This window comes from Ranitomeya imitator, chromosome 2 (assembly GCF_032444005.1).
Source record: "Ranitomeya imitator isolate aRanImi1 chromosome 2, aRanImi1.pri, whole genome shotgun sequence".
Taxonomy (NCBI): Eukaryota; Metazoa; Chordata; class Amphibia; order Anura; family Dendrobatidae; genus Ranitomeya; species Ranitomeya imitator.
In genome coordinates, this window is record NC_091283.1 from 325,984,313 (window position 1) to 326,000,245 (window position 15,933).

Sequence of the window (15,933 nt, forward strand, 5' to 3'; positions counted from 1 at the left end):
GGGTATTTCTCTGGAGGCAAGAGAGGTCTGTGTTTCTTCTGATAGGGGAAGTTAGATCTTCGGCTGGAGCGAGACGTCTAGGATCATTGTAGGCACGTTCCCCGGCTACTTTTATTTGTGTGTTAGGTTCAGGGTCGCGGTCAGCTCAGGTTCCATCGCCCTAGAGCTTGTTTGTATCTGTGCTTGTCCTTTTTGTGATCCCCTGCCATTGGGATCATGACAGTATAACCGGCCACAAAGTGTTAATTGTATTGGCTGAAGTAGGAGGATAAGTAGTCTGAGGAAGTTTTTTTTTTTTTTTCCCCTCAGAGTTTGCTGCCTAGCCTTATTGCAGCCTGGCTACTTCCTCCTCCTCTTAATCTTTGAATGGCTCTGATCTCAGCTGTTTATCATGGACGTCCAGAGTTTGGCTTCCAGCCTGAATAATCTTGCCACTAAGGTTCAAAATATACAGGATTTTGTTGTACATGCTCCTATGTCTGAACCTAGAATTCCTGTCCCAGAGTTTTTTTCTGGAGATAGATCTCGTTTTCTGAATTTTAGGAACAATTGCAAGTTGTTTCTTTCTTTGAAATCTCGCTCCTCTGGAGACCCTGCTCAGCAAGTCAAGATAATTATATCTTTCCTGCGGGGTGACCCTCAGGATTGGGCATTTGCATTGGCACCAGGGGACCCTGCGTTGCTTAATGCAGATGCGTTTTTTCTGGCATTGGGTTTGCTCTATGAGGAACCTAACCAAGAGATTCAGGCTGAAAAAGCTTTGTTGGCCCTCTCTCAGGGGCAAGATGAAGCAGAAATTTATTGTCAAAAATTTCGGAAGTGGTCGGTACTTACTCAGTGGAATGAGTGCGCTCTGGCTGCAAAGTTTAGAGATGGCCTTTCTGAGGCCATTAAAGATGTTATGGTGGGGTTCCCTGCGCCTGCTGGTCTGAATGAGTCCATGACTATGGCTGTTCAGATTGATCGGCGTTTACGGGAGCGCAAACCTGTGCATCATTTGGCGGTGTCGTCTGAACCGTCACCTGAGATAATGCAATGTGATAGAATTCAGTCCAGAAGTGAACGGCAAAAGTATAGGCGGAAAAAAGGGTTGTGCTTTTATTGTGGTGATTCAGCTCATGTTATATCAGCATGCTCTAAACGCACAAAAAAGGTTGATAAGTCTGTTGCCATTAGTACTTTACAGTCTAAGTTCATTCTGTCTGTGACTCTGATTTGTTCATTATCATCCATTTCCGTCGATGCCTATGTGGATTCAGGCGCTGCCCTGAGTCTTATGGATTGGTCATTTGCCAATCGCTGTGGGTTTAGTCTGGAGCCTCTGGAAGTCCCTATTCCTTTGAAGGGAATTGACTCTACACCTTTGGCTATGAATAAACCTCAGTACTGGACACAAGTGACCATGCGTATGACTCCCGTTCATCAGGAGGTGATTTGCTTCCTGGTACTGTATAATTTGCATGATGTTCTAGTACTTGGTCTGCCATGGTTACAAACTCATAATCCAGTCCTTGACTGGAAATCAGTGTCTGTGTTAAGCTGGGGTTGTCAGGGGGTTCATGATGATGCACCTCCGATTTCTATCGCTTCATCTACTCCTTCTGAGATTCCTGTATTTTTGTCTGATTATCGGGATGTTTTTGAGGAGCCTAAGCTCAGTTCGCTTCCTCCTCACAGGGATTGCGATTGTGCTATAAATTTAATTCCGGGCAGTAAATTTCCTAAAGGTCGTTTGTTCAATCTGTCAGTGCCAGAGCATACTGCTATGCGGGATTATGTTAAGGAGTCCTTGGAAAAGGGACATATCCGTCCATCTTTGTCCCCTTTGGGAGCAGGTTTTTTTTTCGTGGCCAAGAAAGATGGTTCCTTGAGGCCTTGTATAGATTATCGTCTTTTGAATAAGATTACCGTAAAATATCAGTATCCTTTGCCATTGTTGACTGATTTGTTTGCTCGCATTAAGGGGGCTAAATGGTTCACTAAGATTGATCTTCGGGGTGCGTATAATCTTATACGAATAAAGCAAGGTGATGAGTGGAAAACCGCATTTAATACGCCTGAGGGCCATTTTGAGTATTTGGTAATGCCTTTTTGACTTTCTAATGCTCCTTCAGTCTTCCAGTCCTTTATGCACGATATTTTCCATGAATATCTGGATAAATTTATGATTGTGTATTTGGATGATATTTTGGTTTTTTCTGATGACTGGGAGTCTCATGTTCAGCAGGTCAGGAAGGTGTTTCAGGTCCTGCGGGCCAATTCCTTGTTTGTAAAAGGCTCAAAGTGTCTCTTTGGAGTCCAGAAGATTTCTTTCTTGGGGTATATTTTTTCCCCTTCTACTATTGAGATGGATCCCGTCAAGGTTCAGGCTATTTGTGACTGGACGCAGCCTACATCTCTTAAGAGTCTACAGAAGTTCTTGGGCTTTGCTAATTTCTATCGTCGTTTTATAACTAATTTTTCTAGTGTTGTTAAGCCTTTGACGGATTTGACTAAGAAGGGTGCTGATGTTGCTAATTGGTCTCCTGCGGCTGTGGAGGCCTTTCAGGAACTTAAGCGCCGGTTTTCTTCTGCTCCTGTGTTGCGTCAGCCAGATGTTTCGCTCCCTTTTCAGGTTGAGGTTGATGCTTCCGAGATTGGAGCGGGGGCGGTTTTGTCACAGAGAAGCTCCGATGGCTCAGTGATGAAGCCATGCGCGTTTTTTTCTAGAAAGTTTTCGCCGGCTGAGCGGAATTATGATGTTGGTAATCGGGAACTTTTGGCCATGAAGTGGGCATTTGAGGAGTGGCGTCATTGGCTAGAGGGTGCTAGACATCGTGTGGTGGTCTTGACTGATCACAAAAATTTGATTTACCTTGAGTCTGCCAGGCGTCTGAATCCTAGACAGGCTCGTTGGTCACTGTTTTTCTCTCGTTTCAATTTTGTGGTTTCATACCTGCCAGGTTCAAAGAATGTGAAGGCGGATGCTCTTTCTAGGAGTTTTGTGCCTGACTCCCTTGGAAATTCTGAGCCCTCTGGTATCCTTAGGGATGGGGTGATTTTGTCTGCTGTCTCCCCAGACTTGCGACGTGCTTTGCAGGAGTTTCAGGTGGCTAAACCTGATCGTTGTCCGCCTGAGAGACTGTTTGTTCCGGATAATTGGACCAGTAGAGTCATCTCCGAGGTCCATTCTTCTGCGTTGGCAGGTCATCCTGGAATATTTGGTACTAGAGACTTGGTGGCCAGGTCTTTTTGGTGGCCTTCCTTGTCGAGGGATGTGCGTTCTTTTGTGCAGTCTTGTGAGGTTTGTGCTCGGGCTAAGCCTTGCTGTTCTCGGGCCAGTGGATTGTTGTCACCTTTGCCTATCCCGAAGAGGCCTTGGACGCACATTTCCATGGACTTTATTTCGGATCTCCCTGTCTCTCAAAAAATGTCCGTCATCTGGGTTGTGTGTGATCGCTTTTCTAAAATGGTTCATCTGGTACCCTTGCCTAAGTTGCCTTCCTCCTCTGAGTTGGTCCCTCTGTTTTTTCAGAATGTGGTTCGTTTGCATGGGATTCCTGAGAACATCGTTTCTGACAGGGGATCCCAGTTTGTGTCTAGATTTTGGCGGACTTTCTGTGCTAAGATGGGCATTGATTTGTCCTTTTCGTCTGCATTCCATCCTCAGACGAATGGCCAGACTGAACGAACTAATCAGACCTTGGAAACTTATTTAAGGTGTTTTGTTTCTGCTGATCAGGATGACTGGGTTACCTTTTTGCCGCTGGCCGAGTTTGCCCTTAATAATCGGGCTAGTTCTGCTACCTTGGTTTCTCCTTTCTTTTGTAATTCGGGGTTTCATCCTCGTTTTTCCTCTGGTCAGGTGGAACCTTCTGATTGTCCTGGAGTGGACATGGTGGTGGATAGGTTGCATCGGATTTGGAGTCATGTGGTGGACAATTTGAAGTTGTCCCAGGAGAAGGCTCAGCAGTTTGCTAATCGCCGTCGCCGCGTGGGTCCTCGACTTCTTGTTGGTGACTTGGTGTGGTTGTCTTCTCGTTTTGTTCCTATGAAGGTCTCTTCTCCTAAGTTCAAGCCTCGGTTCATCGGTCCCTATAGGATCTTGGAAATTCTTAACCCTGTGTCGTTTCGTTTGGATCTCCCGGCATCGTTTGCTATTCATAATGTGTTTCATCGGTTGTTGTTGCGGAAGTATGAGGTACCTGTTGTTCCTTCTCTTGAGCCTCCTGCTCCAGTGCTGGTGGAGGGAGAATTGGAGTATGTTGTGGAGAAGATCTTGGATTCTCGTGTTTCCAGACGGAAACTCCAGTATTTGGTCAAGTGGAAGGGTTATGGTCAGGAGGATAATTCTTGGGTGGTTGCCTCGGATGTTCATGCTGATGATTTGGTTCACGCTTTTCATAGGGCTCATCCTGGTCGCCCTGGTGGTTCTCGTGAGGGTTCGGTGACCCCTCCTCAAGGGGGGGGTACTGTTGTGAGTTCTGTTTTTGGGCTCCCTCTGGTGGTTACTGATGGTACTGGGTGACTTGTCTTTCCTGGGTTTCTGGGTTCCACCTGTTCCATCAGCATATGGGAGTTTCCTTATTAACCTGGCTTTGCTGGCATTTCTTCGCCGGTTATCAATGTATCCAGTGTGTCTTGTTACCTCTGCTCCCTGCTCCTAGAACCTTCTGGACAAGCTAAGTTTGGATTTTCCTGTTTTGTGTTTTGCTTAATTTGGTTTTTAGTCCAGCCTGCAGATATGTGATTCTCTGCTGCTGGTTGCTCTAGTGGGCTGAAATTGCTTTTCATGTACCATGAGTTGGCACATGAGTTCAAGTAATTTCAGGATGGTTTTTTGAAGGGTTTTTCGCTGACCGCGCAGTTCACTTTTGTATCCTCTGCTATCTAGCTTTAGCGGGCCTCATTTTGCTGAAACTGTTTTCATACTACGTATGTGCTTTCCTCTCATTTCACCGTCATTATATGTGGGGGGCTGCTATTTGCTGTGGGGTATTTCTCTGGAGGCAAGAGAGGTCTGTGTTTCTTCTGATAGGGGAAGTTAGATCTTCGGCTGGAGCGAGACGTCTAGGATCATCGTAGGCACGTTCCCCGGCTACTTTTATTTGTGTGTTAGGTTCAGGGTCGCGGTCAGCTCAGGTTCCATCGCCCTAGAGCTTGTTTGTATCTGTGCTTGTCCTTTTTGTGATCCCCTGCCATTGGGATCATGACACAGCTCGCCCTGTAGTCTGTGTGCAGCCATAGCCGGTTGGATTCAGCTCAGGGTTCGTTACTGGCTCATACCTTGATAAAAATTTTCCTTTTTTTCAAATAGTGCAGCCTGTTTAAAATTTAAAAAAAAAAATTCCTATTAGTGTTTTTCCACCAGTCTCCAGCTCAATTGTGGAAAAACACTACATAGGATAACCTAGAGGGGTTTTTTTGGGCCTTGCAGCGCCGTTTAAGGCTGTCTCACGGTCTCCGTGTGAGCCCAGCTCGCCCTGTAGTCTGTGTGCAGTCATAGCCGGTTGGATTCAGCTCAGGGTTCGTTACTGGCTCATACCTTGAGAAAAATTTTACTTTTTTTCAAATAGTGCTTCCTGTTTAAAATTTGAAAAAAAAAAAATTCCTATTAGTGTCTTTCCACTCGTATCCAGCTAAATAGTGGAAAAACACTATATAGGATAACCTAGAGGAGGGTTTTTTGGCCTTGCAGCGCCGTTTACGGCTGTCTGCACGGTCTCCGTGTGATTTAAACTAGCTCTGTAGCCCGATCTGCACCAAAAAAAAAGTTAAGTTCACCAAACACAACTTAACACTTGTGTAGGCCACATTTGAAAAATAATAAAGTTTAGTCCACAATTTACAACATTAGTGTTTCTTACACCTGTTAGGAGGAGCATTTCAGGAATAAGCACACTAAGGCCTTAGTACTTTTCTGCTTATCTTTATCTGTCAACCAAGATGAAGAGGGCAGGGTGTAAGGCACGTGGGCGTGGGCGCGGAGCAGGGAGAGGAGCAGGGAGAGGACGTGGTGATTCTGTGCCTGCTGCGGGCGCCGGTGACTCGTCGTCACTCAGTTTCAGCAGGGAACAGTCCTTCATGCGCAGCTTTGTCGGAGAGCGCCGTGCACCGCTGCTGCGTGAAGACCAAATTGAAGCCGTTGTCGGGTGGATGGCAGCTAACGCCTCGGCATCGACTTCAGTTAGTGCCACATCCTCTCAGGCACAGAGCACTGGAGAGCAGCCATCTGTCTCTTCACCACCTGCCAAATTGGCCAGGCAGTCAGAGAGCCCAGGACAGGAGCCGTCTCTACTTCTGTTCTCTGAATCTCTTGGCTTGGAAACAGGGGGCCAGCCAAGCAGCATTGGAGAAATGGAAGAAGAGGCAGTGTGCAGTGATGCCCAACAGCTTTTTCTCTCTGACTCTGAAGAGGCAGGTGGGCCAGTGCCTCCGGTGACCACAGCGCAGTACGCATCTGATGCTGAAACTCAGGTGCCGCTTTCTCATGCGTACTGTGCTGCTGAGACTACCCAGGAGGAGCAGTTGGTGGCAGATGGTAGTGGAGATGATGAGGTCCTTTACCCATCGTGGCGTGAGGAACAGGAAGGTGGTGGGAGCAGCTCAAAGGAAGAGCTTCCTCTTACGGGCCAAAGAGGGAGAGGGAGGGGGAAGACTGCGGAGCCTGTAGCCTCCACTTTGGCACCCGTTAGGAGCCTGTCTCTTTCCAAAGCCAAAAAGGGCGCTCCCAAGACTTGCAGTGCCTGGTCCTTTTTTGACACAGTTGCAGATGACATTTGTTTTGTCAAATGCAAGCTGTGTCATCAGAAAGTAAAAAGAGGGAAAAATGTCAGCAACCTCAATACCACAAATATGTGGAAACATGTGCGGACCAGGCACGCGGTGGAGTTACAGAAACAGACTGAAGATGTAGGCCAACCAACAGCGGCAGCTACCACCGCTTCAGCTCGTGTTGCCTCTTCCTCCAGCTCACGCACAGCTGGTTTGGCTTCCTCCCAGAGACCTTGTGTAATTCCACCCACAGCACCACCTTCCCAGTCATCCTCACACTCCCAGTCTACTCTACAGCCATCGGTAGTACAGGCATGGGAGAAAAGGCGGGCATTCTCGGCCAACCACCCCCGAGCACAGGCTCTGAATGCAGGCATTGCCAAACTGTTGTCCCTGGAAATGCTCTCGTTCAGGCTGGTGGAGACTGACAGCTTCCGTGACTTGATGGCATTGGCAGTCCCACAGTACAAGGTGCCCAGCCGCTTTTACTTCAGCAGGCAGGCTGTCCCTGCCCTGCACAGGCATGTTGAGGCAAACATAAAACATGCGCTACTGAACGCCATCAGTAGCAAGGTCCACCTCACCACCGATGCGTGGACCAGTCAGCATGGACAGGGGTGATATGTTTCCCTCACTGCCCATTGGGTTAATGTTGTTGAGCCAGGTACAGATCGTGCGAGTGGCGCAGGACGTGTCCTGCCCACTCCAAGGATTGCAGGAATCCAGTCTGTACGCATCGACTCCTCCTCTTACACCAGTTCCTCTGATTCCTCTCTGCAGGATCCGTCACAGTCCACCTCCACATGGACCCGTGAACGTTTACCTATGACCGACATGAGCACAGCCGTGGCCAAACGTCAGCAGGCCGTTTTGAAACTAGTTTCATTGGGGCATCGAAGCCACACAGCGCAGGAGCTCTGGAATGCCATCAAGCAGGAAAGCGATGTGTGGTTACTGCCAGCGAATCTCCAGCCAGGCATGGTAGTGTGTGACAATGGCCGAAATCTGGTGGCAGCTTTGGCCCTTGGCAACCTCACTCACATCCCATGTCTGGCACATGTGCTCAATTTGGTTGTGCAGAGTTTTCTGAGGGACTATCCAGATCTTGATGCCCTGCTGCACAAGGTCCGCCTAGAGTGTGCTCACTTGCGGCGTTCCAGCTTGGCCAGATCCCGCATTGCTGCTCTGCAGCGCCGATTCCGCCTTCCGGAACACCGCATCATATGTGACCTACCTACCCGGTGGAATTCCACGTTACATATGTTGGAGCGGTTGTGTGAGCAGCAGCAAGCAGTTATGGAGTACCAGCTGCATCAGGCGCAAAGAAGTCGCAGTCAGCGCCGATCAGACTTCACAACCACAGAGTGGGCCACTATGAAGGACGTCTGCCAGGTTTTGCGTCCTTTTGATTATTCCACGCGGATGGCAAGTGCAGATGATGCACTAGTCAGCATGACTGTCCCCCTTATCTGCCTGCTTCAGCAAACTTTGCAAGGGTTAAGGGATGATGTGGTGGAAGAGGTGGAGGATGAGGAGTCACCTTTTCCATCAGCTTCTGGAGAGTCAGCGCCACGTGGTTCCTCACAAAGGGGTACACAGGGGCCAATTTGTGAGGAGGATGAGGAGGAGTCAATGGAGGAGGAAGAGCTCCGTCCAGAGGAGGGAGCGACACAATTGTCCAGTGGTCAGTGTGTACAGCGAGGGTGGGGTGATGACGAGCGGGCAGAGATCATGTCTCAAGCAGGGGACAGCGTTTCTGGGCCAGTTGGCACTCTGCAGCACATGGTGGATTTCATGCTGCAGTGCCTGAGAAACGACCGCCGCATCGACCACATTCTCAACATGCCTGATTATTGGGTGTTCACCCTCCTCGATCCTCGCTACCGGGACAACGTCCAAAACCTCATCCCTGCGTTGACCCGGGAGCGTAAATTGCGGGAGTACCACGACACACTGGTGAATTCCATCATCTTCTCCTGTCCAACTGAGAGGAGTGCTGCTAGTGCTTTACAAAGCAGCTCAGTGCGTCGAGGCAGTGGGGGAGGCTCTGCCCAAAGAGGGAGCAGAAGCAGTGCCTCTGCCCAAGGCAAGCCCAGTATGGCACAACTCTGGCACACTTTTGTGTGCCCGCCCCAAATGTCTACACCATCACCGGCGGCTCCAGTCAGCAGGAGGCAACGGTTCCGTCAGATGGTGACAGGCTACATGGCTTGCCCTCTTACTGTACTCCCAGACGGCTCTTCCCCGTTCAAGTTTTGGGTCTCTAAGCTGGATACATGGCCAGAGCTAAGCCAGTATGCATTGGAGGTGCTGGCTTGCCCTGCGGCTAGTGTCTTATCGGAACGTGTCTTTAGTGCCGCAGGTGGTGTACTAACAGACCGTCGCATGCGACTATCCTCCGATAACGTTGACCGGCTTACTTTCCTGAAAATGAACCAGGCCTGGATCTCGCAGGAATTTGCCACTCCTCTGCCTGATAATTGGGTGTCATCCAGGTCTCCGGATGTGTTCATCTTTCTACCACCTGAACTGCTATTCCTGGGCTACAACACCGCCAGTTGCGGCTCAGAAGTGCAGGCTGCACAGTCAAAACATACGACCAAGTGTTATTGGGTTTCAGTAACGTCGGCTGATCCCCAGCTGTGTAGCCGGCAATGTGTCCTGCGACCGCCACGCTGGCACAACAACCTTAATGTAAGGGAACCTGCCCCCCCCACCCCCCCGTCGTTTGTTACTGAAAGAGCCATCTTGTGCAGCAGTAATGCTGCACAAGGAAAAGGTAGCTCTTTTTTTTCGCTCCTTGCACACGCAGAACTTAACACTTATAAAATGTGTTCACTGATACCGTTATACTGTCCCGGAGCTGGGACTTTCCTTCGTAATGTGACGCAGCACAGCCGTCATTCCTACCCCCTTGGTGCCATGCGCTGCCTCCTCAGCGTTGTTTTAAGCTGTCACGGAGCCTGCGCTGTTCTGTTATCCCTTGGGCATGCCCTATTTGCGCTGCCGGTCTTCTGACATAATTTGGTGTCAGGCTGGCTGCGCCTGTGCGGCCGCGCTGCCCGAGATCCCGCCTCGCAGTGTCTTCTGATTGAGTCACACTGCGGGCCTGGGATCCATGGGCATGCGCAGTGCATATCTTCCCCTCGGGCTCTCGCTCATTTCCCTCCGCCTTCTTTAGACTGTGCGCCGTCAGCTGATCCCTAATAGCATGCCACGGCCGTGACAACGCACAGTCTGAAGAAGAGGGAAGGAGGGGAGTGAGAGTCGAGGATATGCACTGTGCATGCCCATGGATCCAAGGCCCGCAGTGGGATTACGTTAGACGAGACTGCGAGGTGGGATCTGGAGCAGCGTGGACGCACAGGCACTGACAGCCTGACACCAAATTATGTCAGAAGACAGGCAGCGCTAATTGGGCATGGCCAAGGGCTAACAGAACAGCGCAGGCTCCGTGACAGCTTAAAACAACGCTGAGGAGGCAGCGCACGGCACCAAGGGGATAGGAATGACAGCTGTGCTGTGTACCATTACGAAGGAAATTCGCACCTCCGTGACGGTTTAACGGTATAAGGGGACACATTTTTAGTGTTTACTTCTGTGTTTGCAAGGAGCATAATTAAAAGAGCAACCTTTTCCTTTTGCATCCTTAGCGCTGCACAAGATGGCTCTTTCAGCTACAAACGTCTTGGAAGGGGGGGGTTAAAGGTTCCCTTTCAACTTGCTCCAATCAGGCTTCGGCCTACACTCTGTTCCTCTGCTCCTCCTGCTGTCCCTGGGCTCTAACACCGCCAGTTGGTGCCTGGAAGTGCTGTGTGCACAGTCAACAGTCGCTCCTCTGTTATTGGGGTTCAGTAACGTCAGCTGATCCCCAGCTGTGTGTGCGGCAATACCTCCAATCTGCTCCTCCTGCTGTCCCTGGGCTCTAACACCGCCAGTTGGTGCCTGGAAGTGCTGTGTGCACAGTCAACAGTCGCTCCTCCGTTATTGGGGTTCAGTAACGTCAGCTGATCCCCAGCTGTGTGTGCGGCAATACCTCCAATCTGCTCCTCCTGCTGTCCCTGGGCTCTAACACCGCCAGTTGGTGCCTGGAAGTGCTGTCTGCACAGTCAACAGTCGCTCCTCTGTTATTGGGGTTCAGTAACGTCAGCTGATCCCCAGCTGTGTATCCGGCAACGTGTCATGCGACTGCCACGCTGGCACAACTAAAATGTAAGGGGACCTGTCCCCCCCCCCTAGGCGTTTGTTACTGAAAGAGCCACCATGTGCAGCACTAATACTGCACAAGGGAAAGGTCGCTCTTGAAATTATGCTCCTTGCAAACGCTGAACTACACACTCATGTAATGTGTCCCCTCACACCGTCCAACCGTCCCGGAGGTGGGACTTTCCTTTGTAATGTGACGCAGCACAGCCATCATTGCTACCCCCTTGGCACCGTGCGCTGCCTCCTTAGCGTTGTTTGATTCCGTCATGGACCCTGCGCTGTTATGTTATCCCTTGGCCATGCACAGTTTGCGCTGCCCGTCCTCTGACATCATTTGTTGCCGTCCTGGCTGAGCCTGTGCGTCCACGCTGCCCGAAATCACACCTGGCAGTGTCGTCTAATGTGATCCCACAGTGGGCCTGGTATCCATGGCCATGCGCAGTGCATATACTAGCCTCTCACTCCCCTTCTTCACGCTTCTTCAGACTAGGCGGCGTCAGCTGATCCCTAATAGCATGCCACGGCCGTGACGCCGCACAGTCTGAAGAAGCAGGAAGGAGGTGAGTGAGAGGCGATGATATGCACTGCGCATGCCCATGGATCCCTGGCCCGCAGTGGGATTACATTAGATGACACTGCAAGGTTGGATCTCGGGCAGCTTTGACGCACAGGCACTGCCAGCCTGACACCTAAATGATGTCAGAAGACGGGCACCGCTAACTGTGCATGGCCAAGGGATAACATAACAGCGCGGGCTCCGTGACAGAACCAAACAACGTTGAGGAGGTGGCGCACGGCACCAAGGGGGTTGGAATGACGGCTGTGCTGGGTCACATTACAAAGGAAAGTCCCACTTCCGGCATGGTTTGATGGTGTGAGGGGACACATTATATGAGTGTGTACTTCAGCGTTTGCAAGGAGCATAATTTTCGGAGCCACCATTTTCCATGTGCAGTATTACTGCTGTACAAGATGGCTCTTTCAGCAACAAATGCCTGGGGGGCGGGTTAAAGGTTCCCTTTCCACTTGCTCCACTGCAGGCTTCGGCCTACACTCTGCTCCTCTTTGATTCCCTGGGTTTCAACACTGTCAGTTGCCACCTGGAAGTGTTGTCTTCACAGAAAAAACACTAGGTGATGTGTCAGTGGGGTTCAGCACCGCCAGCTGTTCCCCTGCTGTGTAGTCGGCAACGTGTCCAGCACAAGCCACGCTGGCACAACAGAACAAAAGCTGCCACCAGTGCAGGCTTCGGCCTACACTCTGCTCCTCTCCTCCTCCTGCTGCCCCTGGGCTCAAACACCGCTAGTTTTTGCCCGGAAGTGCTAGCTGCACAGAGAAAAACACCAGCCAATGTGTTAGTGGGGTTCAGCAACGCCAGCTGTTCCCCTGCTGTGTAGCCGGCAACGTGACCTGCAAACGCCACGCAGGCACATGAACTGAAATTGAAGGGAGCCTGCCCCCCACCCCCAGGTGTTTCTATGTATAACAGCCACCTTGTACAGCAGTACTGCTGCATTTGTACAAGGTGGCTGATGTTTTCTCCTTGCCCACGTGGAACTCAACACGTACAAAATGTGTCTCATTGAGACCATTCCACTGTCCCTGAGGTGTGACTTTCCTTTCTAATGATACGCAGCACCCCCCTTGGTAGCGCTTCCCGTCTTCTGACATCATTGGTTGGCTTGTTGCGCCTGTGCGTCCGCCCTGCCTGAATAAAATGCTCCTCGTTGTCTTACTTATATTGACTGCGAGGGTGTGATTGATGGGCACGAGCAGTGCATATCTTCGCCTGTCTTAACTCATCTCCTTCCGCCTTCTTCAGACTGTGCAGCCTCATGGCCGCGGCATGCGATAAGGGATCAGATGAGGCCGCCCAGTCTGAAGCAGGTGTAAGGACATGTGTGAGCGGCAAACATATTTACTGCACAAGGGCACGAATCCCAGCAACGCAATGTGATTTTTTAAAAACACACTGTGGGTCTGGGATTCATGTCCACCGCTAACCGCAACGGCCAACATGAAATGAGGTCAGAAGACAGGAAGCGCTCACAGCGCATGGCCAAGGGATAACAAGAGCGCAGACTCCTGTACAGCTAATAACAACGCTCAGGAAGCTGCGCCCATGCAACAAGGTGTTATTTTCGACACCTGTGCTGCTTTTCTTTAAAAAGACAAGTCACGCCTCCACTACTGTTTTACAGTATAATGGGCAAAATAGTGTACGTGTTGCATTCAGCGTGTGCAAGTAGACAAATTAATAGAGCAACCTTTTACTTGTGCAGCATTAATGCTGCTGAAGGTGTGGCTCTTGTACTTTGTAACACCTATGGGGGGGTTAAAGGTTACCTTTGAAATTGGTTCAACTAGGCTTCGGCCTACACTCTGCTCCTCTCCTCCTCCTGCTGACCCTGGGCTCTAACACCGCTAGTTTTTGCCCGGAAATGCTAGCTACACAGAAAAAAACACCAGCCAATGTGTTAGTGGGGTTCAGCACCGCCAGCTGTTCCCCTGCTGTGTAGCCGGCATTGTGTCCAGCACAAGCCACGCTGGCACAACCGACCAAAAGCTGCCACCAGTGCAGGCTTCGGCCTACACTTTTCTCCTCTCCTCCTCCTGCTGACCCTGGGCTCTAACACCGCCAGTTTCTGCCCGGACATGCTAGCTGCACAGAGAAAAACACCCACAATTGTGTCAGTGGGGTTCAGCACCGCCAGCTGTTCCACCGCTGTGTAGCCGGCATCGTGTCCAGCACAAGCCACGCTGGCACAACCGACCAAAAGCTGCCACTAGTGCAGGCTTCGGCCTACACTTTGCTCCTCTCCTCCTCCTGCTGACCCTGGGCTCTAACACCGCTAGTTTTTGCCCGGAACTGCTAGCTGCACAGAGAAAAACAACAGCCAATGTGTTAGTGCGGTTCAGCACCGCCAGCTGTTCCCCTGCTGTGTAGCTGGCAACGTGTCCTGCAAACGCCACGCAGGCACATGAGCTGAAATTGAAGGGAGCCTGCCCCCCACCCCCAGGTGTTTCTATGTATAACAGCCACCTTGTACAGCAGTACTGCTGCATTTGTACAAGGTGGCTGACTTTTTGTCCTTGCCCACGTGGAACTCAACACGTACAAAATGTGTCTCATTGAGACCATTCCACTGTCCCTGAGGTGTGACTTTCCTTTCTAATGATACGCAGCACCCCCCTTGGTAGCGCTTCCCGTCTTCTGACATCATTGGTTGGCTTGTTGCGCCTGTGCGTCCGCCCTGCCTGAATAAAATGCTCCTCGTTGTCTTACTTATTTTGACTGCGAGGGTGTGATTGATGGGCACGAGCAGTGCATATCTTCGCCTGTCTTAACTCATCTCCTTCCGCCTTCTTCAGACTGTGCAGCCTCATGGCCGCGGCATGCGAGAAGGGATCAGCAGCGGCCGCCCAGTCTGAAGCAGGTGTAAGGACGTGTGTGAGCGGCCAAAATATTTACTGCTCAAGGCCACGAATCCCAGCAATGCAGTGTGACTTTATGAAAAGGCACTGTGGGTCTGGGATTTATGGCCATCGTTAAGCGCACCGGCCAACATGAAATGATGTCATAAGATGGGCAGCGCTAACAGGGCATTGCCAAGGGATAACACAAGAGCGCAGACTCCTGTACAGCAAATAACAACGCTCAGGAAGCTGCACCAAGCACCAAGGCGTTATTTGGGACACCTGTGCTGCGTCTCCTCAAAAAGCCAAGTCACGCATCCACTACAGTTTGACTGTAGAATGGGCTAAATTGTGTACGTCTTTCATTCAGCGTGTGCAAGTAGACAAATTAATAGAGCAACCTTTCACTTGTGCAGCATTAATACTGCACAAGGTGTGTCTCTTGTGCTTTGTAACACCTGAGGGGGGGTTAAAGGTTTCCTTTGAAATTGGTTCTACTAGGCTTCGGCCTACACTCTGCTCCTCTCCTCCTCCTCCTGCATCAACACGGGCTCTAACATCGCTAGTTTTTGCCCGCAAGTGCTAGCTGCACAGAGAAAAACACACGCCATTGTGTTAGTGGGGTTCAGCAACGCCAGCTGTTCCCCCACTGTGTAGCCGGCAAAGTGTCCTGCAAACGCAACGCAGACACAAAGCTGCCTCCAGTGCAGGCTTCGGCCTACACTCTGCTCCCCCTGCTTACCCTTTGCTCCAACACCGCTAGTTGGGGCTCTAGGATGACAATCTTTAATAGGCAACGCATCCGGGTTCCAGCACCGCCAGCTGTTTCTCGGCAGTGTTTTTGTCACAGGTACTCCCTCGTGCCAAGCCTGGTTTCAGCACCGTCAGCTGTTTCCAGGTTGTGTCAAGTTCACTGAGACGCCTATGCTTGCCCCGTCGTGGTGCGGTCGGGTTAGCCAACTCCAGGGTGCCTCCAGTTTAGGAGCTTCCTATGTGGGCTGCATGAATTGGTAGTCAAGGCTGGTTCTGTAGTGCCAGTAGGCCCAGCTCCCCCTGTAGGACTGTTGGGGTTCGGTAACTGCGGCTGCCTCGCGGCCTAGCTGTTCTCTCCTCTCCTGTGGACCTTCGGGTCCACCACCTGGTTCCAGCACCGTCAGCTGGTTCCAGGCCGAGCCTTTGGCTTTGGTGCTTCCTCCTGGGTATCCGAGTTCCGCCAACGCCAGGCGGTCCTTGGTAGTGCTTTTAAGCGCGGGCACCTACAGCTTAGTAACCGGGTTCCAGCACCGTCAGCTGGTCCTCGGTGCCATTGGCTCTTGCACACTGGGGCAACGCATCTGGGTTCCAGCACCGCCAGCTGGTTCTCGGCAGTGTTCTTGTCACAGGTACTCCCTCGTGCCAAGCCTGGTTTCAGCACCGTCAGCTGTTTCTGGGTTGTGTCAAGTTCACTGAGACGCCTATGCTTGCCCCGTCGTGGTGCGGTCGGGTTAGCCAACTCCAGGGTGCCTCCAGTTTAGGAGCTTCCTATGTGGGCTGCATGAATTGGTAGTCAAGGCTGGT